General features: G+C 43.7%; 1 long non-coding RNA gene across 2 annotated transcripts; it reads right to left on the bottom strand.

Moving 5' to 3' along the window:
* Positions 1–280: 280 nt before the first annotated feature.
* LOC138525666 (uncharacterized) lies at positions 281–25,765 on the bottom strand. Of its 2 annotated transcripts, none has more exons than XR_011283402.1 (5): positions 25,561–25,765; positions 11,240–11,338; positions 10,818–10,905; positions 8,512–8,642; positions 281–8,073 (listed from the first exon to the last, which is right to left on the bottom strand). It is a non-coding gene; the product is annotated as an uncharacterized lncRNA (long non-coding RNA). The 2 variants fall into 2 exon arrangements; XR_011283403.1 differs by having other exon boundaries at positions 10,818–10,902.
* Positions 25,766–25,892: the final 127 nt, after the last annotated feature.

Genomic DNA, 25,892 nt, shown 5'->3' with positions numbered 1-25,892 from the left:
GATCACAGGAAATGTCGATCCGATGAAATGGCCGGACTTGGAGGACATAATGTCACATAAATGTTCACTTTATGGCACCACAGGAAATGACCTCACTTGACATATGGCCTTGAAGAGATCACAGGAAAGAAATACCTGGTGTTGTCTATCCTATATTCTCTGACCCACCATGAGAAATACATTTACCAAATGAGTGGCCTTCCTCATCAATACAGATGTTCCTCTTCAAACTTATCAATAACAACAATATCATTCGCCATTAACTTTGAATTTTTAGAAGTAGATGAAACCTGGTTAACAATTTATTAGATTACAAAAGGTGTTCTACTTCTTTAGGAAGAACACATTTTATAGTTTTTCTTAAAATTAACAACATCTCTGTAAGTAAAGACAAGCACATAAAAGTGATAATACGGCCACTAAGTCTGTAGCTAAATACAATAACATCTTACATAGCAAACCGTACCATGGGTTCAATGAGATTTTCTTTTGCAGAGGCCTAACAAAGCCTACATTTTTAACAAAAGACGAGTATAAGTGGTGTTAGAAAACCAAACTTTATATTTAAATAAATGAGCATCTTAGAATTAGTCCCAAAATATGATAAAACAACATGTAATACTTATTGAGTATTAGAGTAGAGCACATACTGGCCGTACTAAGTGGGAATTCTGAACATGTTGGAACCTGTGAATGAGATGAGGGGATGTGAGGAGGGGCACAAAGTAGAGGCACCATTGGGGCTGCCCTGTGAAAGGTGCATTAGAGACAAACATAACATATAACTCCTTTTCTTAGACAGTCAGTCAGACCTCACAAAATACAGATAGTCAGCGGCCTCTTGAGCAGTGTCTTACAAAGACCTGGGTATCCCAGAGTTAAACAGTATCTCTTCAAACCATTTGTAGTAGAAATTGTGTATCTTTCACTTTTAGCAAAGTTCAAATGCCAACATATACAGTGGTTTGCCCAAATGTTCTTTGTATGGTTTAGTAGCCAGGACTTTTATTGCAAATCCTGCACTAATGCTCGATTATTTACTGTTAATCGTCATTACTCCCAGTCCAACTCTTCCTTGTCACAGTACTTATTCAAAGCGATCTGCCTTCTGTAAGAGGATTCAATGCAACACTACAGCTAAGTCAACGCCTAGTCTAGAATACTGAATGAAAACCCTTATTGATATATCTTTATGTCCAGTTCATGCGTTCTGGATGACTACCCCTATATAACACCCCTCTCTTGGAATCCCCCTGACCCCACTGAGCCAAGAAGTAGTTCTGTTTTGCAAGTTTAAAAGGTTTATTTGATAATTTAAACAATCGATATATATATCACACTTTATAATAATTAATAATTGAATATCACACTTAATCTGAGCAGTAATCAATAATGGATAGTCTGGCACCAGCACACTTGTGAATAGGAACAGAAGAATAAGGTGGTAGAGAATACTTTATATAAGTTCAGATGGATGTAATGTTGAATGAAAATGCAATACAGAAAATACTCAATATGATTTCAACAAAACAATGTAATCACTTTTCTCTGGCAATCCCCTCCCCCCTTTATTCAATGCAAGGAAATGGAAGGAAAGCACACAGTTCTCAGAAATGCAATCAAATGTAATTCAGTTCACCCCAGCAAGCTTAGACTACAGAAGTTTGAAACACAGGCCCAAAATGCTTTTATATGTGCTGGCAATGAAGTGAAAAATATGCTAAAATGCTTTTAATTCCCTCTAGAGGTTCAGGGTGAGTGGTATCAAGTTAATATTAGTCCAGGCTCACTCTAGCAATGATTCAGGGATGGTTCTTAAGAGGCAAACGAATTTATAGCAAGGAAAGCAAGGAAGCTGCTGTTTTCACACGTGGAGAAATTTGCAAATGGCGGTAAAATTCGCGAGTGCGTTTTTCGCGATTGCAGCAAAATTATAGGAGGTAGGAATGCGGTTCTAGGTTCGTTGAAAAGCCAAAATTCCCAGCTTTCAGAGGAAAGTTACTGCAAGTCTCTAAGACAAACGGTCACGGAGATATGAGCGATATGGTGAAGGTCGTTTTTCAGATTTGAAATTTTAAAAGTTCAAAGCGACAGGTTACAGCTTGCAACTATAAAATGACATGTGAGAGCTTTGCAAAATGACAGGTGACAGTTAGGAGGCAGTTCTGCTTAGATTAAAATAGATTGAATTATATTATTTTAACTAAGAGATTGGTTCTGCACAGTTCTGCTAGGTACTCACAATATATTTTTGAAATAAATGGGCCTCGCCACGGATCTGGGCAACAGGTTTTCTTCACTCGCCACAGACATTCTCTGCGCACAGCGTCGGGGTCAGCTCTACTCTGCTGGTCTGGGTCTCTGGTTCTGATCAGGTCTGTGGGTCCGGATACAGTGGTCTCCGGTTCAGCTGGTCTCTCTCTGGATACAACACTGCTCTCTGGCAAATGGCAAGAGTTCTTGCAAAGAATTCAAACAGCTCGCCTGGCTGTGATAATGGCAATGATTTGAGGCCTGCTAAAGAGGGATTTAGCTTGTAGTTTACCTCTCTGCTACAAATTCTGAAGTAAAGTCTTGGTCTCTGAAGGTGGATAGATTGAAGTCTCTATGTTGGCTCTCTGGAGGTTGATGGAGGTAAAGTATGGATTTTCCCGGCAGAGCGTCCCGCAGCAGATGGAATAGAATGTCCCTATCTGTCCTGACTGTCTGCTTTTACGTGTTTTGAAAGTGGGTGTGTGTGCAGCATCACTAGCCAGCCCCTCTCTCAACTGCCCATTGGCCCAATTCTCCCCTCTCCCATGATTGGGGAAGGAACTGTGAGTCAGAGTGATGCAGTAGGTTTTATGGGTCAGAGGATCCTCCCCTGGTCAGTTTGCCCACAAGATCTATATTTGATCAAAATGCACACTTCATAGATACACAGTGGTTTGAAATTACATGCATCCATCATGCATTTACTGATGGTAGCCCCTGTTCAAACTCTGCTCTTCCTGGGGGCTTGCATTCAGAAATGGCAATATTTTGTGCTTTTTAGTGGTTTTGCAACATCATATTTTTCTCCAGATTTGTACACATGTACACGGCCTGTCCATACATACTCCAGTAAATTAACATGTCTCTAGCTTAAACACAGAGTCTGTACTATACATAAATAGCAGGGTTTTGCCCCAGAACATCACACAAATTGGAGTTTGGGCTTGAATTGAAGGTACATTTTTTAAATTAAGGCTCTCAAAGTTATACATTTCTGTCATTTGATTACAAAGAGTTATCAGTGTTTCTGTAAAATATATATTTTGCTTTCAATTCAGTTCTCAGAGTGTTGGAGTCCGCCTCCAAGACTTGGGTGGGTCAGTCACATGTGTCTTCTGGCAGGCAGGCCTTTGTTGACAGGAAACAGTCAAAATCAACATATCCTATTCAATTGCAAGAGCCTATTGTGTGGTCTCCAGGAGGCTCCCAGCCAGTCTGCCTTCTATCAATCAAGAGGTCATGTGAGATTCTAACTCCCGGTGTGAATCTCTGGAGGTGAGAGGGTTTCCCAGGCTTCAGGCCTCTGGGAACAGCAGGTGGCTAATTTTTAATTAAAATGCAGCCTTTGAAGTCAGCTGAGTCAAATCCCTTTGTCAGCAACTGCACTCAGTTCTCCTGTCAGAGTTTAGACCGCTAGCGCCGCCTTGAGGATTTTGTTGGTACTGTATGCAATTTTGGGATCTTTCTTGGATTAATGCATTCTAAACAGGAATGGTTCTTACATGGTAGTAAATAATCCTTGCTTAACATTGTTTTGATGGGGCTCCTTACAGTAAGATGGTTATGTGGAACCCCACAAAAGGGTTGAATCTTTAAAGTGGTCCAATGAGCCACGATTTCAGCAACTTTTTGACATCAGTAACAGTGGATTTTGTTAACAAAGATCTTTCTTTACACTGGTGGGTGGCAAGTTAGGTAACCATTTTGGTGTGCGCACAAACTGCGTGGTTCTCCTGGATTCTGGCGCACTTGTGGGCTTTTTGGCCATCTTGGATTTTCTAAGCCCACAGCACCAAATGTTGCAGCATGATAGCTCAAACGTGGGTCAGGACACCCAACACTTCCAATAGGACGAATACCTCAATTTCTTTTCATAGCCATAGCCCCTTACAGCCCAGAATATAAAGCACCCGACATGTCCAATAATCTGCCTGTCTATACCAAAGGAAAAGGGACAATCGCAACACCAGGGACTAGTGTCAGTACTGTGGTGAGGAATATTAGTAATAGGGGGTAATGAAGATCAACAGTAAGTAATCATAGCATTACATCCACGTCCCTCTTCCTCATCAAAAAAGGGGAGTGTGGAGGGCATCATTAATGGAAATCAACCGGGATCATGCCAAATAGGTGCGCACTAAGGATAAACATGAATGCAGGCAGCTCAACAAGAATACTTCAGGTAAGCCAAAGGTCCCTCACCTGTAAACCAAGCCAAACCCATGGGCTGCCAGAGAATAACAAGTTCCAGGGAAGAAGATAGGAGGATTATGGGACAGGTCAGGTGCTTTAAACCCCAGGCTGTAAGGGGAGGGGGTAAAGAAATGGGGAAAGCGTTCTGTTAGTACTGTGACGGTGAAAATGGACATGTAGGTAATGACATTTTATCATTATATGTACACATAAGAAGCAGAAGTGAATTGGGTGCAGGGCTTTGTAGGGAGACAGGCCTCTTCAAGGCTTATTCAGATTTCTCTGTCTCATGATCTAAAATATGTTAACTTTATCCCCTAACACCGTAGGTATTCTGGCAAACTCTGTATTACTCCTCGCCTCCAGTGCCACTGAAGCTTTCAAATACAACCAATGGCACACCTGATCTCAACATACTAAGTATTCAAATATGAAAGCTATTCTTGTATCCAGTTAACACCATGCTAAACTGGGCAGAATTTCAATTTTTCATGAAAACCAAACACAAACATGCCCACCTCCCAATGCACATGAATGAATGCTGCTCGTTGCTGACGCTGGGCCTCAAGCAGCCAGGCCCAGAGGAGCCATAAATCAGTATGTTTTGTCACTGAAATCTGTAGGCGGTAAGACCGCTTAAAAAGCAGTAGCCTACTGCCTAAATGAATCGGGATTTTCAAGTTTGTTCCTTGTGCCCGAACAATGCCAAACCTCTTCCCTAGTCAGTTAGATAGTCTCTCTCTCTCTCTCTGTCTCCCCCCCCCCAAACCAGACGCTGCCCTTGTGCCAATACTCTTCATGTGCAAGCATTTGCGGAAACTGTGTGATCCTGTACAAGGGTGGCAGCAGGTGCTCCAACTCAAAGACAGTGCCAAGTCATGTGCCCTCTGCAATTACTACCCACAAAAGCACCTGGCGCAGACCAACCTGTTGCATACCTGCACTTAAAACACTTGAGAAGGTGGGACAGCGAAAGAAGTGCATTGCTGTTGCCCATCAAGCAAATGTCAAGTGGTTTAACTCTTAGACCACTATGTTCACCTATTAATAAGCATCTAGGGGGGGTTCGGAGGGTAAATGAGGGAGGACACAGAAAAAGGGGAACACTGGCTCATTTAGTAACTGAAGGTGATCTTGCCTAGAACAAATGAGGCATCTCTTCGCTAATTGAAATACCTTATTCACTGTGATTGGAAGTTATCAACCTTTTCCTCCCTGGCCTCCAAATACTGATCAATGTGAACTTTGTGTAATTAAAACCCAGTTTTATTTAAAACTGTTTAGTTTAACCAGTTGCCATAATTAATACCGTATGACTATTTCCATGACCGATGCCTTGAACTGCCTAATAGTCAGGAGATCGCATGCCGGCACACTAAAATGTGCACTGATTACAGAACGTTCCAGCGTGTGGTACTTTATATAGTTCGCTTTTGTACTGTTGTGGGCAGCGCAGTATCTCCATTAGAAAGGACAGCTCCCAGATTTAGGTCTTACTGACGACACAGGTCTTGTCTGTACTTTGCAAAAGCGAATTCCACCAGAGCCACAGGAGTCCTAAATCCTTCTGATGTTCCTTCGTCCGTTTAAATGGAGGACCATTAATTTGCTTTATATCGTTACTGCTCTTAATGGCGAGCTGATGGACTGGCCATAAATGGACTATTTAAAACCTGATCATGTACAAGCCAAACCAAATTGCCAGTGTATCTGGGGCACCCAACATGTACTCTGTCAAGTCAAAAAAGCTATCTGGAACCTGAACAGTGAAATGCCAAATATGGTAAAAACACTTAATCTGAAAATGCACCAATTGGGGCTACTTTAAATCTTCCACAACAAGAAAATTTAACAGCGTGGGTTAGGCGGTGTTATACCTATACAGTAGTTAAATCTGGCATAGTGTGAGCATAGAGGAATGAGATTGACCTGAAAGAGGTACGTAGTTGATATCTTTGTGGTGTGGCGTTTCCTTGAGTGAGCATACAGAGCAGGCATTGTAGAGAGTTGGTGCTCCAAAAACTTAACTAAAGCCCTGGAAATGTGCTGTTGCCTGTACAGCTAGGTCCCCCAAGTCAAAGAGGAAGATGTTCCTGGAATCGTTCTGGTGTCATCCGGTGACTCCACCCGAGAGTCATCCATGGCTAGTTCAGGGCGATCATCCAAAACCATCCTGAAGTATGTGTACAGGCCGAAATACATAAATGATGTTACTCGAGTTATCACAGAAACTATGAGTTCTGATTGCTTCCAGTGATGATCTTGTATTACTCCAGGATGATCCCATGACAACTTCAAGATGGGTGGGGATTACACCAGGATGTCTTCATGACAACTTTAGGATGGGTTTGAAATTGTGAACAATTATTGCAGACAATTTCAGGAGGAGTTATGTTGCCTCCAAACGATTTAGGAAAAGGGTTTTGATTCCTTGTGTGTAAGACGGGTGGTATTACTATAGGGTGAGAATAGTTATCTGGATAGTGTACTGGAAAACCTCAAGGGAATTTGCAGCTGTTAACTTTCCATCTTTGCTAGAGCACTCAAATGTCATTAACTAAGGTTCACTGATTTAGTATACAAAACTACTAATCCAGCCCACAATGTCACAAACCAACCTGTAAACTCCATCATTTCAGTTCTCACATCTAGCTAACATAGCATCACACCCAATAAACTAGCACAATTACAAATCACTGCACTAAAATACACAATTTCAGTGACCCATTAAAGGTCTACCTGCATGACAGACTGCCCATCACTTCACCAAACAGCACTATGAGCAATTAGAAATTAGTTCGACCATTCACCACACCCAAGAAAACACTAGCTGACCCCCAACAGAATAGCACAAAAACATGTACCATTTAAAGTGGTCACCAACCTACAAATTGACCAGATCAACTATATAGTTCTACACACAAGAGCACTTGCGTCTTCAGTTTCACAGAGGTGTGTGAGCTACAATTATGTTGTTGATTAGTAGTAGGGGCTGACGTAACAACCAAACTCAGTTGTGGTGATGTTCCAATTCCATAGTTTTTTTAAGACCGTAATCTAAATGATTGCACAGGTGTGTGGGAATGTGTAGGTGTCACTTCACTGGGTAAACAGGCATGACCGTCATACTGTAACAAGAACACACTGTTGAGAAGACGTGGTGATAGAGATGAGCTTGTCAAATTAGATCTGTCGGACAAACCCTTAGTAGCAGACAATTTAGTCAAATATTTTGTGGTTGTTGCGCAGCTACATCTTTGGGAACTGCAACATTACATGTTGACATCTGCCGATTTGATGGTGTCTTTCAATTGTCCAGGTGAAGTAAGAGGCAGGTTCTGAGGGAGGAATGAAGAACACTATCATCCCTGCCAGAAGACTTGGGTGTTCCAGCTTTTGTGAACAGCCAATAATATGTTATGGAATAGTCCGTTTTCACTCATCAGCTTTTACAATATAATTCTCTTGGTTCTTTCACTGCATCTTCTTGTAGTTCACTCCAGCTTCCACCAGTAGCTGATTTTTCTCCTCTACCTTTCTTTTTAAAGCCTCAAGTAGTCCCGCTGCATCACAATGTGTTTTCATTATTTCGTCAAATGTTTTCTGTCTCTTAATACGGTTTCTTGGCTGCGGGTATGAAAAAGGCAAGTTGAAACTTCATTATGCGACTACCAATACAACAAACATTTTGCTTGAGCTATACCCTCAGGAAGGTGACTCCCCTTAAGCGCGATCCTACCCGTCCCCTTGGATTTTTGCTTATTCTTGCCCTCCTTGGCCCTGCCTCCTCATGCAGCTACCCACAACTCAATCTAACTGCACACATACTCTGACCGGGACTACGGTCCCCGAGGGTGTTCAACCCATAGTGCTTTGCCAATAACATAAGAGAAATCAGTAGACATCTATATTTAGAGAATTACTCTAGAGGAAAGAGCTGCAGTAAAATAGTGGTGGGCATTGTGCAGTATTCATCTGCATGTGTGAAAAAAGCGTAGGGACGTCAGATGTACCCCCCTCCCCAAACATCAAATGGATGAACAAAAAAAATAATAACTTGTTTACCTGACTTGAAAAGCACGTCTTCCTTGAAATCCTTTTCTTCACGTATTTCAGCAAGACCCTTCTGCAAGACCCTCTATCAGCCACTTACAATTAACTTCACCAGGAATTGCCAAAGGCTCAAATTCCCCATCCTTTCAAATACACAGAGAATTGTCGGAATCAAAGAAAAGCAAATGAAACAGTGCCATGATTGGAGTTATTGCCAGAAGAAGAAATTTTAAAAAGCAAGTACATTTAGTATGCTCCAAGTATTTGTGAACCAGGTCTGTACCCAAAAGCATTAATTTATAGTGGGCTTGCTATGGATGTTCCTGCAGGATGTGACCCGATTTTGTGAGTGAAGCGCCCCGTGGTGCTTGGTAACTTCCTCCAAGACTCACCCATTGTGGTTTTAACTAGTTGAATCTGCTCGCTAATAAAATAAGAGGTGGGTGTTCTGAAGAGGCAATACGTTCTTAACTGCAGAGCTGTTGTACCTAAAATGCTGCAGACATTTTGTGTGTGCCCTTTAAAAGACAAGCACCCATTTCAGTTTCTTAAATGTAAATATCAACCATAAAGAGCCCCAGCTTGCAGACAGCAACATGTACAGGAAATGATAGGGACCAGAAATAGGAGGCGATGTAGGGACAGAACCCATGACCAAAGTGATCATTACTGGGGGGAACAAGAAGTAAATATTACACCTTAGCAGGAAGGCCTGTGCTAATATGAGCCAAGCACGATCCTCCAGAAAGGTCAGAAGTCTTACCCACCTACATAAGCATCGCTACTGTGCCATAAATTATGCACTACAGCGGAACTAGTGCAACGCTCATAGCAGTGGAAAAATCCTGCAAAAAAGTAAAGCCATGGGTACATTTTGCAGAGGCATGGTTTCTCACACATGCGCCACAGCCTGGTACATGTAGTTAACTTAATATTTAGAGGGTGGGTGCACCTATCTAATGAAGGCATGGGCCTATTAGTATGGAAAATTGTGGGGCATTGGAACAGCAACAGTGTTAAAGCCAGAGAGGGGCAGCCAGTAGGGGCATTTATCCCCTACTTAGCGACGGTTTGAAAGCGATCTGCCTGATCAGTAGAACAGTCATTGTGTGGAACTGGGAAGGAGTCGCCCCACCCACGAAAAGGGGGCCTCTGTATACTAAACAGATAGGGTGCCATAAGGCAGTGGCCTTCAAACTGGGGGGCCCAAAGGATGCCTGGTGGTGAGGGGCTTGAAGGATTATCATGATTGTGTTTTAATAGAAAATATAAGCATTTGTGGTGGGGGAGAGGGGGCAGAAACTATATTGTACTTGAGGGGGGGCTCAACATAAAAAGGCTTGAAGAGCACTGCCTTAAGGGAATAAAGTGACCTCCCACTTTCAAATAGCAAAGCAATTAACAGCACACCTTTCACGGCCAGGTCAGAAAACTCCCACTACTGTGCCAGTCCTGATACACAAGGCTGCTGAAAAATCTGGAAAAGCAAGAAAATAGCTCCAAGCTCCACAACATCTAACGGGAAAGAACTGGTCCATCATTAGAGGAAGAAAAAAAAACATCACAACCATCACCATAAAAGCATTCACCCCAGATCATCATAAATACTGATCAAAAAAGATGTTCTAAATAAATTAATAGCGGGGATCACTAGCCCTAGCAAGCAGTCAAAGTTTACAGGCAAACTAATTAACTGCTGAGGTCAAGTGGTTGGAAGAAACAAACCGCATTGAAGGGGCAATAAAATCCCTCTGGGAACCTCATCAACCTATATAGAGAATGTGACATATGTATAACTAGAACATGCAGTAATCCGGAGTCCCTGAAACTTACATTTTTATATATTAAATAATGTATTGATTTCCCCAAAGTGTTGAACAAACTAAACGTAAAAGGAGCCTGAATCTGTGAAAACATTGAAAACCCTCACTTATTTTATGTCACGTTAGTTTCAAGTTTTCCAAAAAATAAATTCTTCAAAAGATTTCAAATGGTAAATACCACATGCAAAGATTTAAAACGAACCACGTGAAAAGGCTGGGGAAAACAATAATTAAACAAACAAAAACGTCCCCATGTCAACAGCAAAAATGGATCAAATACTGGTTGGATTAAAAACACACCACATTGATACAAGTCTCAGAAGACTCCCTGTTCAGATTGCGAAGTTCTAGCTCAAATTTCTTTTTGGAGTGTGGTCCTGGACTAGGCCACAGATTGGCGGCGAAAACCACACCTGGATGCACATTGCACAGGGCCGATATAAACCTTCAGCACTTCTACTCAACCAATGGTACATAGGGAAAAGAAACCCTTACCTGCCTGTGTGACTCCAGTGCTTCACTGGATTTTTCTTGGTGGGACACAGGTGGTTAGGTTGACACACCGACGCTTGGAGCGATGCTGCTGCAATGAAAACAAACAGTTTACCAAGGATACATGGGTTTACCTGAGACTTCAAAATTAATAAGATTAGATGAGCGGGGGTTAAAACCAGCTCTTGGGCGTTAGGCATCAGCTAGTAAGCAGGAAGTAACGCTGGAGAGAGTATACAGTGCACTGTAAATGCAAGTCCCGCATGAGCTTTCAGTACCGCCTGAAACTGGACATGAGAAAGGAATAGCCTCAAAAATAGGTTTGAAATCCCCTATTGTGACTCCTAACTATACCTTTAAAATTGCCCCACCATCCCCCACAGCAAAATACAGTTGTTTAAAAAACAAAAAAACGGCATTCTTACCATCGGCAGGTCCTACTACAGATGTCACCATTTTTTATGGTGCCATTGTTGCTGGGGACTTTGCTGTCCAAGATGGGATGATAGAGCAAATTTATGTTCCTGCAATTGAAAAAGTACAATAAAAAAATATTAGAGACGTACCAGATTGACCGTAACAATATTTGCACACTAAATCTCCAAAGTTCTATATAGGCCAGTCCCCCCCAGCTGGCAGACAGAACAGAGAGCATTCAGAGCACATACCTGAAAACATGGCTCGTACTCAGTCACAGAGACAAAAAACAAATAAAGCGAGAGAAAGAGCATCAGCTTGTTAGATTATACCCTTTCTATTCCTGCCTAGAATAGTTGCAAAGTCCAGCCTGCTGGCATTCAAATCATTCATCTACATAGCCCACATAGAATCCGACACAGTAGTTCTTAATTGAACGAGCTAACTTTCAGAAACGTCGAGTAATAGCCATGTAGCTTATACTGCAGTTTGGGGACAATCGCTGACGTAGCAGCAGATTGCCGCGGCTGCCATGCCAGACACGGGGGCCCCTGGCTTCTCTGCAACATATGGTGCCCCATGCAGACATAGGCCTGGCATCCACAGCAGGAAGATAAGCGGTGCACCCAAAGTACTGTTGGTAATGCAGTGATTTTAGTACATCAAGGGATGTGTAGTCGCTCTATAGTAGACGGCTACCGGGGTAGCTCAGCAGGCTGAAAGACCATTGCTGAGACGTCATATATGCAAAATATAATTGCGTGTATTGATGGATATATTGTTGTTTATTTTAATGTGTTTAGGGTCGAATTTAACCAAAACAATAAAAACAAAAAATATATGCAAAACTTGTTCATCAAATTACTTTTGGCAATTAATTATAAAAAAGGAAGTTCTATAAAATGTGTTTGGTCAAGGGATGGGTTGAGCAATGGTTTGGGGTATTTCTGCGTCTGTAGTGAAAACCAAAGGTTGGCACCCATGAACCCAGTTTAATTTTCCTATACCTGCCGTCAGTACAACAGAAGAATTTGATAAACATAACATCTTTATAAATATAACCTGTGATAAAATACAAAGAAAGGGGCACACAAATTACGGAGTATTGGTGTGGTGCCCCGAAAAGAAAAATACATCCCAAAGAAAACTAGTGAACACAAGTTTGGAAAATACTTATTCCTTTGAACGTGTAAAATGCACATTTGAACAACAATATTTCCAGCATGTAGAATGCCCGCTTTCAACAGTGATCCCCCCCCCTCCCCGCCACAGTGATATTCATGGCCCATTGATTTCCATGGTGTCCCTTTCAGGACAGGATAGAAGAAAACAAACGGGGTGAGCAAACAGAGCCAGGAAATGCAAGAGTGATGGCTGGGGAAGGAACACAGCGAAGATTAGGTCAGCAAGCCCAAAGTTTCCCTCTGCGGAGCTGGGGGCTTGGTAAAGCCTGGCCATGGCTAAGGGAGGCTAAGGGAGGCTAGGGAGGTGATGCCAGACACGAGGGCATCTGATGCCGGATCTCGGACCCGGCCAGAGCCGTCCCATGGACCAGAGTGGTGACAAGGCAGGGGGCCGGTGTTGTTTATCTGTCTCCCCCACGGCAGATTTTCCAGAGCCCAGCAATCTGCTATGGGAGAGCCGGATATCATAAAACACTGGCAATGCGTGCTTCCGTCCCTGCTCGCCTCTAAGGTGGGGGCACAGAGGGAGCAGCATTGTAGTTATCAGCGCCCCCCTGTCCACCTCCTCTCCTGGCACGTTCGTCTTCATGTGTCCAAATGGAGAGGGAAGCAGAGGGACCGGCAAAGGCCTGAAACTGTTGCCTCCCCGGACTCCCTCCAACTGTGGTGTGGGGGCTGAGTGAGAAGCGACATCCCTTACCTGGCAATTAGACACTGGCGACACCAGCAGGAAGCACGAACGCAGTTGGACACGCAATCCAAATGCAGGAAAGCGCACATCCAGGTTGCGTTAATTTCTCATTTCGTGGCCATGTAGCATTGATTGGCATGTGCATGGGGGGGGGACCAGTTGCTCGCCATGCAGTTAAAAAAAAAAAGTATTCTCTTTTCTCACCGTCCTGGATCACACGTCCCACATATTGTACAGTATGGCTATTTTAAGGCGAAATACTAAATTGTTATCTTGCTGGTAAGACTACATAGGAGTCTGCATTTTCACTGTATACTAGCAAAGTATACATGAACATTCAGGCACCAAGTCAGTAAGACAATGCAGGGAAATGAAGGAACTCTGTCCTATACAGACAGATAGCAGAAGAAATGCCCTGAGGAGGGGGAATCAAGAAAGACATCTGGTGGTACAAACAGACTCTGGCCGGTAAAGCTCAACGCACTGCCTGGCAGCACTGAGCAGCAAATTTAGACACATGTCCCTGCAATGTTCAAATCAGAACCCCTCACCTCGTAAAGGCATTAAAGTTACAGAAATCATGCCAAGGGAAGTTTATGCCCCTGCCACACCCGCTGCTCTTCATCTGGAGCCCCAGGCAGCTGCCGCTGCACTCGTCCCCCGCTCCGGTGACGGCACACATCACCCCAGCGCAGAAGGGCTAGGCAGCCCTGGACGCATCTAAGCCCACGTGAGCCTGTGCTAGGGTGGCCAACTGTCCCGTAACTGGGGACTCTGTCCTGCAGTTTGCAGAGTGGCTGTGCGGGACGCAGGTTGTCCAGACTTACTCTGTTCCCTGGAGTGTGACTCTCGGGAGACAGCAAGTCAAGACTTTGCAAACTGAAGTGGCCGTCTACACACCACGGCACTGCCGCCTGCTGCTTTCTTTCTAAGGTCAAGCTGCTAACGCTCTGACACCTGTCTTCTTTCCAATGCTAATGCTTTGTTCCTGGGGTCGTGATGGCCATGTTTGCAGTTAAAAAACGTGACCATCACCTCCCTAGGACAAACCATTTGCAATGCAATTAAGTCAGGTGTTAAGAGCCATTAACAAATTTAAATTACAAATGGGGCGGGCAAACGTAATGACTATGTGACGTCATCACCGCCTTGTGGGCAAGTGTCCCGCAAAAGGATATCAAAAAGTTGGCCCCCCCTAGCCTGTGCAGCGATGCAGAAAAAGTAGTAAGCATGCAGCTCTGGTAAAAAGTGGACCAACATGGGGCTACATTTCCAACTGGGTGAGCTCATTGCTGTTTGAACAGTGAAAGCCGTGTTGCGCAAATAAGGGTGGATAAAGATGGTGTATAATCCGCCTTGCTGCTGGCAGCCTAATCTGCCTTGACATTCCCTCGGCATGCACGGCACAGCCATAAACCACTTTTGTCTGGGGGAGCCGTGGTTGGGGATAATACCAGCCAAGAAGACACACAAAGAGCCACTGTTGCTGTAATCAAAATAGGAAAAACAAACCCACTGGCACCTAAATATACCTGCCGCTTGGAAACACTTCCCAGATGTATAAACGCCTTATAAATGCACAATAGCGGCAGAGTACCAGTCTCGGCTGCTTTCTTTCAGCTACCTGACTCTAGTCTGCTTCCTGTGTCTACTAATTGCTGGGGGAGGAGCACTGCTTAAAAAAAACCCAAAGCTGCGGAGCGGCCGCGGAGTAGCGGCAGAGTAGCAGTCTCGGCTGTCTATGGCCACTATGGATGCCAGAGACGCTGCTTCTCTCTGCCTCCCCTCCCCAATGGAGGGGGAAGGTCAGTGCCTCCGAAGCTCGCACACCCATCGAGACGAGAAACCAGACAAAATTCCATCAGGCTTTGCCCAGAAGCGTCCTTCGCTGTTAAACTTGCAAATGCAGCCTGAGGGCTCTCTCCTTTACACACTGACTGTTGCTGTCACGTCGTCTGCCGAACCGGAGGCCAGATCTTCGGAGGAAAGAGATTTGCTGTACCCTTCATCTCATCATTTCACAAACCATCCGTGGCTTTCCCCAGGAAGGTAGCCGCGAGATTGCAGTCAGGTGGAAATCTCTTGCAGAACGCAATTCACCAGAGAATATTGGAAGCTGCTTAAACACGCCAATGGATTTTACCTTACCCACAACAAACACCAAAGAGAACCTCTCGAATAGCTCATCGGACCCAACAGTGGTGCCCCATCGCAATCCCTACCTGAAAGCAGCTAGCCCGCTCCGTCTGTCGGAGGAGAGACAGAGTTGGCTGCTACTGGTGTGGTGGGGGCACGGTCAGCTCTGGAGAAGGTGCAAGAGGTGGAGCCCACAAACGATACAGACGCCCTAGCTGGACCCGGCGATCGACCCTTGAACTGAGCGGTGATCTCAGCAGGGCTTCTGAAGCTGGCGGTGTGCATGACGGCCATCGCTCCCCGGCCCAATGGGTGGCAAACCCAGAGACAGAAATCGGTAAGGGGGCCGAATCTCCAATGGCAGGGCAAAAGGAAAGTTCCCTGAAGACTCCCTTTTTTGGAAAGACTTGCATCGAAGTTCACATTCAAGGGCATGCACAACCCCTTAAAACCACCTTGCCATTGGACTGACTGTGAAGACGACTATGTCTCGGCTCAAACAAACCACCCAAACAACGCCCAAGATGACTCTGGTGCCTTCAGCAGTTGCTCTGACCACTCTCCCTTCAAAACAACTAAAAGAAGAACCAAGGGGCCATCAAACAATAAGCCTCTGTCAAAAGGCTTTCGTGAAAAACGACCTTGGAAAGCCACATTCCCTTCTTTTGCACAAATAAAGTGTTCCGCAAAGAATAAAGTGGACACTTTTACTCCACAAACCAAAAGCACAAAGCAGCACAGCACCTCCACCAAAAAGAAACCAGACAAAATCAAAGACCCAATGAAACCAGACTCTGATAACATGTCTTGAAGGATTTATTTAACAAACAGTACAAAAGAAAGTCTGACAACATAACCGAAATCTCAGACACCGAAATGTTAGAAGCCGTTCAAGACTCCCAGGCTTCCATCGGAAAACCAATGATAACACACCCTCGGCACAAACAGTCTTTTTACTTGCAGCAAGATGCAATTTTGTGAAGTCCCCCAGGGCACCAACCAAAAACTTTGAGACAAACGATAGGTCCCAGGTGATACCTTTCAACAAGGTGGAGGGGGGGCGACCTCAAAGAGCAAAACGTCCCTTCAGCCAAATTCAAATATACCAGCAAGACAAACTACTTACAAGTTCAGAAGAACCAAAAAGCCCATTGCAAATGGATAAACCAGAAGGTTGGCCTCCCACACTCCTATCCGAAAACCAATCCAGAAAGATTCTGCCCTCTGTCGAGGCGAACAGGCTGCAGTAATCGCAAAGGGGCCTAACGCAGGGCACGCAAAGAGAGACCAAGTCACACAAACCCAATTTACAGATCTACCTCTACTAAAAGACACAACATCACCTCGAACCCCGCCTGAAAGAAGGGATTTGTTACCACTGTTGCCGCTATTGCCTTCTAGAAGCAGAAGATCCAATGAACTTCCCCAAACACACCGTCAAAAAAAACAGACATATTCTCAGTAATGTCTGCTGTAACAATAGCACTTGCCCCTTCAGCAAACTCTATGGGTCGAACAACAATACGTTGAAAGACCACAGCACAATCTCAGCTATGATGCATTCAAAATGAATATACCTTGAAGGCTACATCACTGCGATGGAACTGATACATAAAGAGCATGGTAGCTTAGACCCAGTGTGCACAAACAAACTGAGGAAATAAACCGAACGCATGCGCTGACGCCGAAAATTCTACTTGAGACGGGTATTCAAACCCAAATGGATCCCTTTGATGAATCAGGAAGCTCACACAAAGCCTCTAAAACAATAGCAAAGCACCCCCACATCGCAAAGCCTTGAACAAAGCCAAGAGAAGGAAACATGCAAAATCACAAAAACTATAACTAATCCAAATGTTAAGGGCCCTCTAAAACAAAGTAAGACCCGCACTGAGCAATTGAAGAGGATGTGCTCTTACTTTCAGTGGAGTCCGCGAGCAACACCAGTATCGAAACTTCCTCTAAAGCCACTTCTAACAAAGACTTTGCAATTTTCGAACATCCAAAGTCGAAACCAAAGGAAAATCCGACAAACAAAAAACTACTACAGCCCCTGAGAGGTCAGACCTCGATCTGGCTAACGCTCCAAAATCTTGGAGACCAACATCCGCCCGAGTATAAGCCAATGAAAGCAGGCTTCAAAGGGCCAAAAAGTGGCTACACCTAGCCCCCAAATCCACTCAAATAAGTCACTGCAGCTCCCTACCTCTCCATAAACAGTGGAGCACTTTATGGCGGCTGAAGAACTAATGAACTTAAGTGAACATCTACATGAAGAACTAGCAGACCCAATAGGGGAAATACCTCGCTCCATCAACCTGCCTACCCAAAGATGGAAACACCATCGAATACACACAGCACGGACCGGAGGCCTTCAACAAACATCCTCACGCTGGAAGACCGTTGCAAAAAACTAACTACGGAAACAAATGGGCCTTAAACCAGATTCACAACTTTACTCCAGAATTCATGAAAAAGCCATCCCCAAACATTACCGTACCAGGGCGAGAGCTTCACCAACCCAAAGAACACCACTGAAAGGAGAAAGTAAGAGCGCTACAAACGCGAAGAAAGACCTGCCTCTGACCCTAAGGAACCCGATCGCCTTCCTAGAAACTTGAGTTTCCCACAAAGCACAGTCACCTGAGGCGGAAAACAAGAACTTTGGCGGACGGGAAGTGAGAAAAGCAAACCATCTTTTAAACTGGAACAACTCCTGGTCAGCAGAGAATATATCGTCCTAAACAGAAGAACGGTCCTAAACCTATTCCACTGCGTTCCAAATCTCTGCTCACTGAGAACAGAAGACTTAAAAATTGTAGAGAAGAAGCACGTGGGGCAACAAGCCATAACCTACTTGTATACAGCTTCTTCAGTCGTGGAAAAAAAGATGCTGAAAACCTATTATAGCTGGAATACGACCTAATGGACATAACAGAAAAATCACACGTCCCTCTCTCTTACGGCAAACACAAAGGTCTTCCCCAACCTTCAAGATCTCCCAAACACAAAACAAGCTACAGGGATAAAAAGAGAATACCACTCTAAAAAACGAGATCATAAAGATCACATGCAGGATATCTCCTGCCTGGAAAAAATTGACTCGAAAACAACAACTGGAAAAACGGGAAAAAAGCTGAACTCGCGCACATCTAGACGCCTGGACATTCTTCGCTCCAGCCCAGAGCAAGCAGTCATGCCAACCTCCAAGGACACTCATGATAGGAAGATTCTCAACTGGCCCGATGACTGCAATAAAAAAGGACAATTGTACAGGATCCTTTTACAGAAACTTCAAATACTCAAGCAAAAGAAAAAATGGCTCCCTTGCAACAACTGTGGGCGTGGATCCCAATGGCCTCATCGGCGCACCGCAGCAAATAGTCTATGAGCCCACAGCGCCAAGCCCCAATGTTAAGGACCCTACTCCATCAAACGCCAATTTCTACGTGCTGAGGCTGGGTTCCTGGAACACACGAGGCTTCCAACACCTGATGGGGTCCAGCGATGTGGACCTGGGCCTGTTTGACATACTATGCCTCCAGGAAACCTGGCTGGTAGGAAAACCAACCTTAGACAGCTTTGTCCTGGCAACTGCATCAGCCAAAAAAGGGGACAGAGGACGCCCTTCTTCAGGCCTTCTATTAGCAATCCGCTCAGGCAGTGGGATACACTTGGAATAAATTCTGGTAGCTAACCTCTCTGTACTGGCTGCCCTAGTGACCTGGGACCATCACAACAAGGAAACAGGCAATAAATCTGCCACTACTGTGATAATTATAAACACATACTGGAATCCCCAGGCAATATCAAACTGCAGCTTCCTTAGGATGATGGAAAAGGCCATTGACAATGCATACGTAGACCATCAAGTCTCACACTTCTTCATCTGTGGAGACGTAAACGCCACATGCACAAAGAAGTCAGTGGAAGCCCTCAGATCTCCAGCGGAAGAAAGAGGCATTGCCTGGTCAAATTTAATGGTCTCAAGAGAACTCCTCGACTTGGAGACCCTCTTCAACTGCCCAGACCGCACCCCTACCTGGGAAAGAGGCCATTATTTTGCAACCATCGACTACATCTTCGCATCACGGCCTCTGATTTCAGCGATAACATCCTTTGACCTAATAAAAACAAACTCGAGTGACCATAATCTCCTGACTACTGTATGGACCTCGACTCGTACAGAAAACGCTCACTGAACTTGTGGCAAACAAGCAAGGCAATCACCTCAAGTTGAGTGTCAGAAACATTGTAGCTCTAACAGAAACTTACAGCATACTTGAAGGTGCCAGAACACCAAACCATAAACCGCTACAAATCGATTATCGACCAATACTTGTTCCGTACAGGAGAAACATGAACAAACTGGGGTTGTCGTCAAAACCAAATACAGAAATTTGACCAAACTCTGGTGACAAAAAGAAGAATTCTACGAAGACTAAAAAGGGCAGCAACTCGAAACAACACTCAACTAAACAGAGACGCTGCATCTGTCGCAAGAAAGTACTACAAGTCGTGGCTGAAAGGCTACCAACTTTTATACAAACAAGACTCACAGGAAATGCTGAGGCAGGTGTATGGTCACAACCCACGAGAATTTTGGTCCTTGATCAGGTCCACAGAGCGCTCAACAAACGGCGCACTCTTAAACAGCATCGGAGAAGGTACTTGGGTGAAGCACTACAAGAACTTATTTCACTCGCCACCAACAGTTACGACATGAGCACAGAATGGAGAAAAAACATGTTGGGCCGAGCTACATGATAGAGAGCCCAACGTAGACGCCATTCACAAGCTGAAAAACTCAAGAGCCCCGGGCCCAGACGGGATTACTAACATTGATTTGAAAAATCACCCAGAGGAATGGGCTACTTTCATCAGCCTGGTCTTCAAAAGATGTACAGGATCCAAGGAAATACCAACATCCTGGACCTCTTCAATTGTAGTCCCGATCTTTAAAAAGGGCAGTAAAGACGACCCAAGAAATTTCCGACCAATCGCTTTACTAGACGTAATTGGGAAGGTCTATGGCTCACGCATTCTAAGTCGCTTCCAAACATGGGCAATCCAAGCCCCGTGTGCAGACCCTTTTCAGACGGGCTTTAAAAAAACAACATAGGAACCAGCATAAACATCATGATACTGAGCATACAGATCTTGGACCGGGGACCTCGGGTCTTCCTTGCGTTCATTGACATAACCCAAACTTGTGATCAGGTCAATAGAATGAAACTGTGGGACAAACTGCAATCATGGAAATGTCCAGAAGAAATCTTAAGACAAATTATGGCCTTACACACAAACACCAGAATGCAAGTCCGCTTAAGTCACCAGGGCCTATTATCGGAAGAAATACCAACCACACGTGGGGTAAAGCAAGGCTGCTCCTTAGCTCCTGCTCTTTTCCTTGCCTACTTGGGAGACTACAAAAACGTAGAGTGTGGGCTACACTGACCTACTGAACAGAATTTCGCCAAAACCAAGCTGCATTTGCGCAGAAAAAGCAAAATGGTTGCGCTGGCTCCTGTGAGCACCATGGCCTCAGAACTGCATTTTGCAGCAACAAAAAGATGGCTGCACCATCCTGCCAAGCATACATTGGCCAGGATGGAACAAGGGGACACACTGAGGGAGCGTCCCAGTGTGTTCTGACATATGCAAATGGAATAAAGGGTAAAAGCAGCGTTGCCTTGCTGCAAGTCCAACATCCCAATTAAAAAGGAAACTTTTTCACCTTTAAAATAATGCTGCTGATGCCATTTCCATCTGTTCTTCCTTAAACCACTGTGATTAATAAGGCCCTGCGAGGCCCAGTATATCTCATTATGCTTCAGCAAAACCAGGCATGATTTCTGAATGACAGGCCCTGCCAAATCAACTCTGAGAAAAATCAACAAGGAGCTTCACTTTTCCCGCACGGGAGAACACGTTCATTTTATCACAAAGTATCAAAGCTCAGTAGTTCAAAGAAACTCCAGCTATCTGAGCCATGTCAATTTCAATGCATCTGTGCTTCAAACGAAACTCCTGCATACCAGAAAATAGCTATAGCTGCAAGACAGTGCGGGAATCCAGAGGGAGAGGCAAAACCGAATTTAAAAAGAAATGCCAGCTTTTCACCACACATGTAAATTGGGCTTTGCAGACTAAAGGAGGAAAATGCCTGTTTTAAAAAGTAAACTGTTGAATGAAATCCTGCCATTACCTAGCAATGTGAAGGGGTTTGTTGCTGGTGAAAATACACACATGGGTTATTTTATTCAACTGGCTTGTTTAATTCAGGACCAAATAAAAGAAAGTAAAACTGTTAAACTATATTGGCTGGATTTTACAAGTTCCAAAAGCAAAATAGGTTTCTGCTGGGGGCGGGGGTTGCTACCAACAGGAGGGCCTCTCTCAGTAGATACTAACACCCCAGTGATAATTATTAGGTTGGCCAGAAGCTGGTCCAGGCTGAACCCACTGACAATGAAATTTCCAGGACAAGGAAGTGTGAAGTGGGGAAGGGGCAATACACCTTCAATCCAGATGGGGAAACCCCCAACTTCCTCTGGAGGAAATGACAGTTGGTGACAGCTGAAGACAGAAAACAATGGTCCAGTGACAGACAAAGGACAGCCATCTGCTTCCAAAGACTATTTATGAATAAAAATGTAAAGACTTTTATCTCTGCAGCAAGACTTTGTAAAACTGTTGCAGTTTAAAAGTGATTTTATTGGCTTTCATTTAAGACATGGTAGAATTCACTGACCATTTCGGAATGGAAATGGCAAAGAATCAGGGATTACAAGCAAAGTATCCATGATGTCAATGCACATTTTTATATTTACATTCCTCATGATAATCCACACGTGTGTAAAGTTATGGAATTTTAGGCCAAATCGTTCATACTCAAAATTACCAAAAACGTATTAGAAGGGCAAAACAATGTCTCACGGATTACAGAGTTGGAGTGCTATGCTCTACATAAAATATGTAACCTGTGTATATAATTTGCTAAGAGATTTCCACTGTATAAATGTACCGTTTGTGGCAAAATCGGATTTTGGCTAAAATAACTGTGGGACGTTTTTGAACATTGTAAACTCACATCATAAATCTGCCCTCCTGCTTTGAAATCCAAACATTTGAGCGCGAGGCAGAGACTAGCACCCCTGACCAATACCGTCAGTTAGAGGTGTGCTTAGCTAAGCCTGCCCAGCCATATACTTTGATGATGTCACTATGCATTATAAATAAGAGTCCCTGACAAAACCCTGGACACACTCTTCCTGATTTTCCTGCGCCGGCGTTCCTGTTTCATTTATCCTGGTGAGTCCAGATCCCAACTACAAGGCCTGGGCATTGCTGATCCAATCCCAGCAAGGCCTCAATTCTGAAATCCCACTGTGTAGTGACCAGAACCTGTTGACGGTCCAAAAATCCCAAACTAAAAGTGGACTGTAAGTATAATCCCTAACCCATAGAAATCCATAATCTACTTTGTCTTGCATTTGTCCTTATCCCACCCTCTAAGCCATCCTATCCTTATCCTGGTAACATGTTAAAACGGTCAGAATTCTCGGTGTTCTTGCCCTTAATCTCCAAGCATTAGCGCCACTTTTCTCTTCATTTCTGTCTTGCATAGATCATAAGTCATTAGCAATAGTGTTTAAATAAATACATTTTCCCTAAAGAAAAGGGGTACACTGCGTGAAGGGTTACAACTGCAGCTTAACTTTTATATTCACCGGTGGCATTCGTCTTCTCTTAGCCATTAAATTTATAAGTAAATTTTACATTTCACTTTTAAAACCGATTCTATCTTTTTCACTGCTATATTTTCCTAAAAACGAACCTCACTCTACCTTCCAAATCTCTCTCAATTGACCAGCTACCCCCATTCTTTCACTTCTGTAATATCCCTGTGATGTACCTCTGTCCCTCAGACTATAAACTGCATCACGATTTGCAATATTTAACCCATTTTTTAAAGAAACCGTTTGGGTGAATTTACACAGAAATTGAAAGGAAATTCAACTTTACACGTGTCATTGTGCTGCAATCCGTTTTTGACTTTCCTCTCAGTTTTCAAGTGTATGCACTTGGTCATCCATTGCTGGTGATTGTCAGTGACTAGTGAGAAATTGTATTTACCTTAAAGTTTTAACCAAACATTCATTAATTATTTGTCCATTTCAGAGTGTCATTTCATAACATTTGAAGGGGTTTAAAATCCACTCTTATTTGGAGAGGGAAGGTTGGATTTGGATTAATCCTTTCTGCATCTTATTCCTGATTACCTGCTGTGTCTTTCTATCCATTCAGAATTGATTATTTGTGGGTTGGGGGAACATTGCAGGGGGAAATCCTAACTTGGGTGCAATCTTTCCTAAATCAAAAAGTGCTCCTGTTCACTGGTGTTTTGTATATGTTCCACTAGAAGGTTCCTCAATGTAATTATCACCCCATTGGTGATTGCTGCCCCATATTAAAAATGGTATGGTTTCTTTTAAAATGTTAAAATAAATAAATAAAATATTGCATTTTACTAACCAGCCTGGTTCATGGTCCATTGTGACCCGGGGTATTTGAAAAGGGTTCCATCTGTTAAAATTGCAGCAAAAAGGTGATGCCTCAATCCATGTAAAGGATGCGGGGGACACCCCTGCAACTCCCAGACCCATGAAACACTTTAAGGGGAGCCAGGGACACCCCCGCAACCGCTGGTCCCTTTAAACGGTATAATGGGGTACACCTTTACCGGGTCAAAGCACTGCATTTTTGCCGTGTTTTTTTGAAAAGGCGAAATTTTTGCCGCAATTTTATTACTGCATACCTTGAAAAGGGGGTGTGATACGAGTTGTGTACCATCTCAAATTGAATCTGCATAAGATAAGGAGAAAAGCATCTCAGTTGTGCGCTACATACTGGACCGAGACCAAGGTGTGCGTCGCCTGATTCAAATCCTTAACAAGAAGTAAGGGTAAGACCAATCCTGCCAACAATTGGTCAAGAAAAGTATTACTCTACGCAGACAACGTGATCCTACTAGACCACACAGCTATCGTGCTACAAAGACAGCTGGACAACCTATCGAAATACATTGACTCCAACGATCGAGAAATCAACAAAGGGAAGACAAAAATTATGTCTCTGGAAAAACACAGCGCAAAGGCAGAAAAACTAAAATGGTATCTTGAAGGCACTGAAATTGAAAAAGTGACAGAATTCAAATATCTTGGAGTGATGCTGGACAGCTCAAAACTAGAAACATTCATGCAGCGTGTTCTACCTGAACAAAAATGAGAAAACTAACATTGCAAGCACCAGCTGTCGATAAAAAGTTTGATCGTTTCTCATTACTCCCTGCCATCAACTTCTACAGAGCGAAAGTTGTAACATCTATATCCTACAAAGTGGAAGCTATGCCAAATGTCCCTAAAAAAAATAAAATAAAAAAAAAAACATTGGCTGACTTTGGAAAGCCACTTCTGGAGAACGGTTCTCAATCTGCCCAAATCGACCCCAATGGTCTTGAACAGACACGAAGTAAGCCAACTATCCTTGAAGTCAACCATCGAGAGGAACATCATGATGCTGTATAGGAAAATGATCTTGGAAAACTGCCCCTGGCTATTGGCCTTGATAAACATAGAACTAACAGGAGGACGCTGCAAAACCTTGAACAAGTGGGGAAAAAGAGCAAGAAGAAAAACTGTTGGAGATCCTGAGTTCTAAAAATGAATTGATCCAGAATCCAACAAAGGTGCAAAAGAAAATGAACAAACTTGACTGGATCCACACCCTTGACACAGCGCGAAAATATGAATTGGTATCCCATCTACCGCTGCAGACGAGGAAATTCAATGAGACAAGATTTCCTGAAAAAATACCCAAACAGAGCACCAAGGTACATTTCATAAAAGCACGTTTGAGCCGCCTCCCGACAAACGAAATCCTGGCGATCAGAGGGTTATCAACCTCGAACAAGTGTAAATTCTGTGAGAACCAGGACCAGATTGAAACTACGAGACACCTCCTGCTGTCGTGCCCAGGAACCCACCATATCAGGGAACCGTACCTGAAAAATCTCTTCTCCTCGAGATCAATAAGCCTTATGTAACAAACGCCAAAATGCCCCAGGGTCGCTGTGCGCTATACAAATAAATAAATAAAATAAAAACCTTTGAGGAAGACTTCTGGTGGGCTGGCATGATTAGTGGAGCAAAGACCACCTGGGTGACAGTGACAGCCAAAATCATGGCATTGACTTTATTAAACAAGGATGAGTGTAAAATCGAAGCCTGCAAACAAGAAACAAGCATCTACTTGCCTCACTAGACAGAAGAGGCTCAGCAACTTGAAACAGGGCACACACAGCAAACGTTTAGCTTTTTACTTCAAACTTCTACTTTTACATTAGAGTGCCACCTTGTAAAAATCGCAAAAGCGATTCAAACGAGAATTAAAAAAAATATTAATGATCTGCTGCCTGTACGCGGACTAGAACCCGCCTTCCTCCATGATGCTCTTCGACTCTTCCTGGGCACGTTACGTATGGGCGTCCTACGTGCGAACGTCACGACGACTTGACAGAAATACGTGATAAGGTCATGACGCGCTAAAGGCATTTCAGAAAACGTCGGCAAACATTTAAACAGACAC

This window comes from Ambystoma mexicanum, chromosome 7p (genome assembly GCF_040938575.1).
Source record: "Ambystoma mexicanum isolate Mex_15411 chromosome 7p, UKY_AmexF1_1, whole genome shotgun sequence".
NCBI classification, from domain to species: domain Eukaryota; kingdom Metazoa; phylum Chordata; class Amphibia; order Caudata; family Ambystomatidae; genus Ambystoma; species Ambystoma mexicanum.
This window is presented reverse-complemented; position numbering and strand designations above follow the sequence as displayed.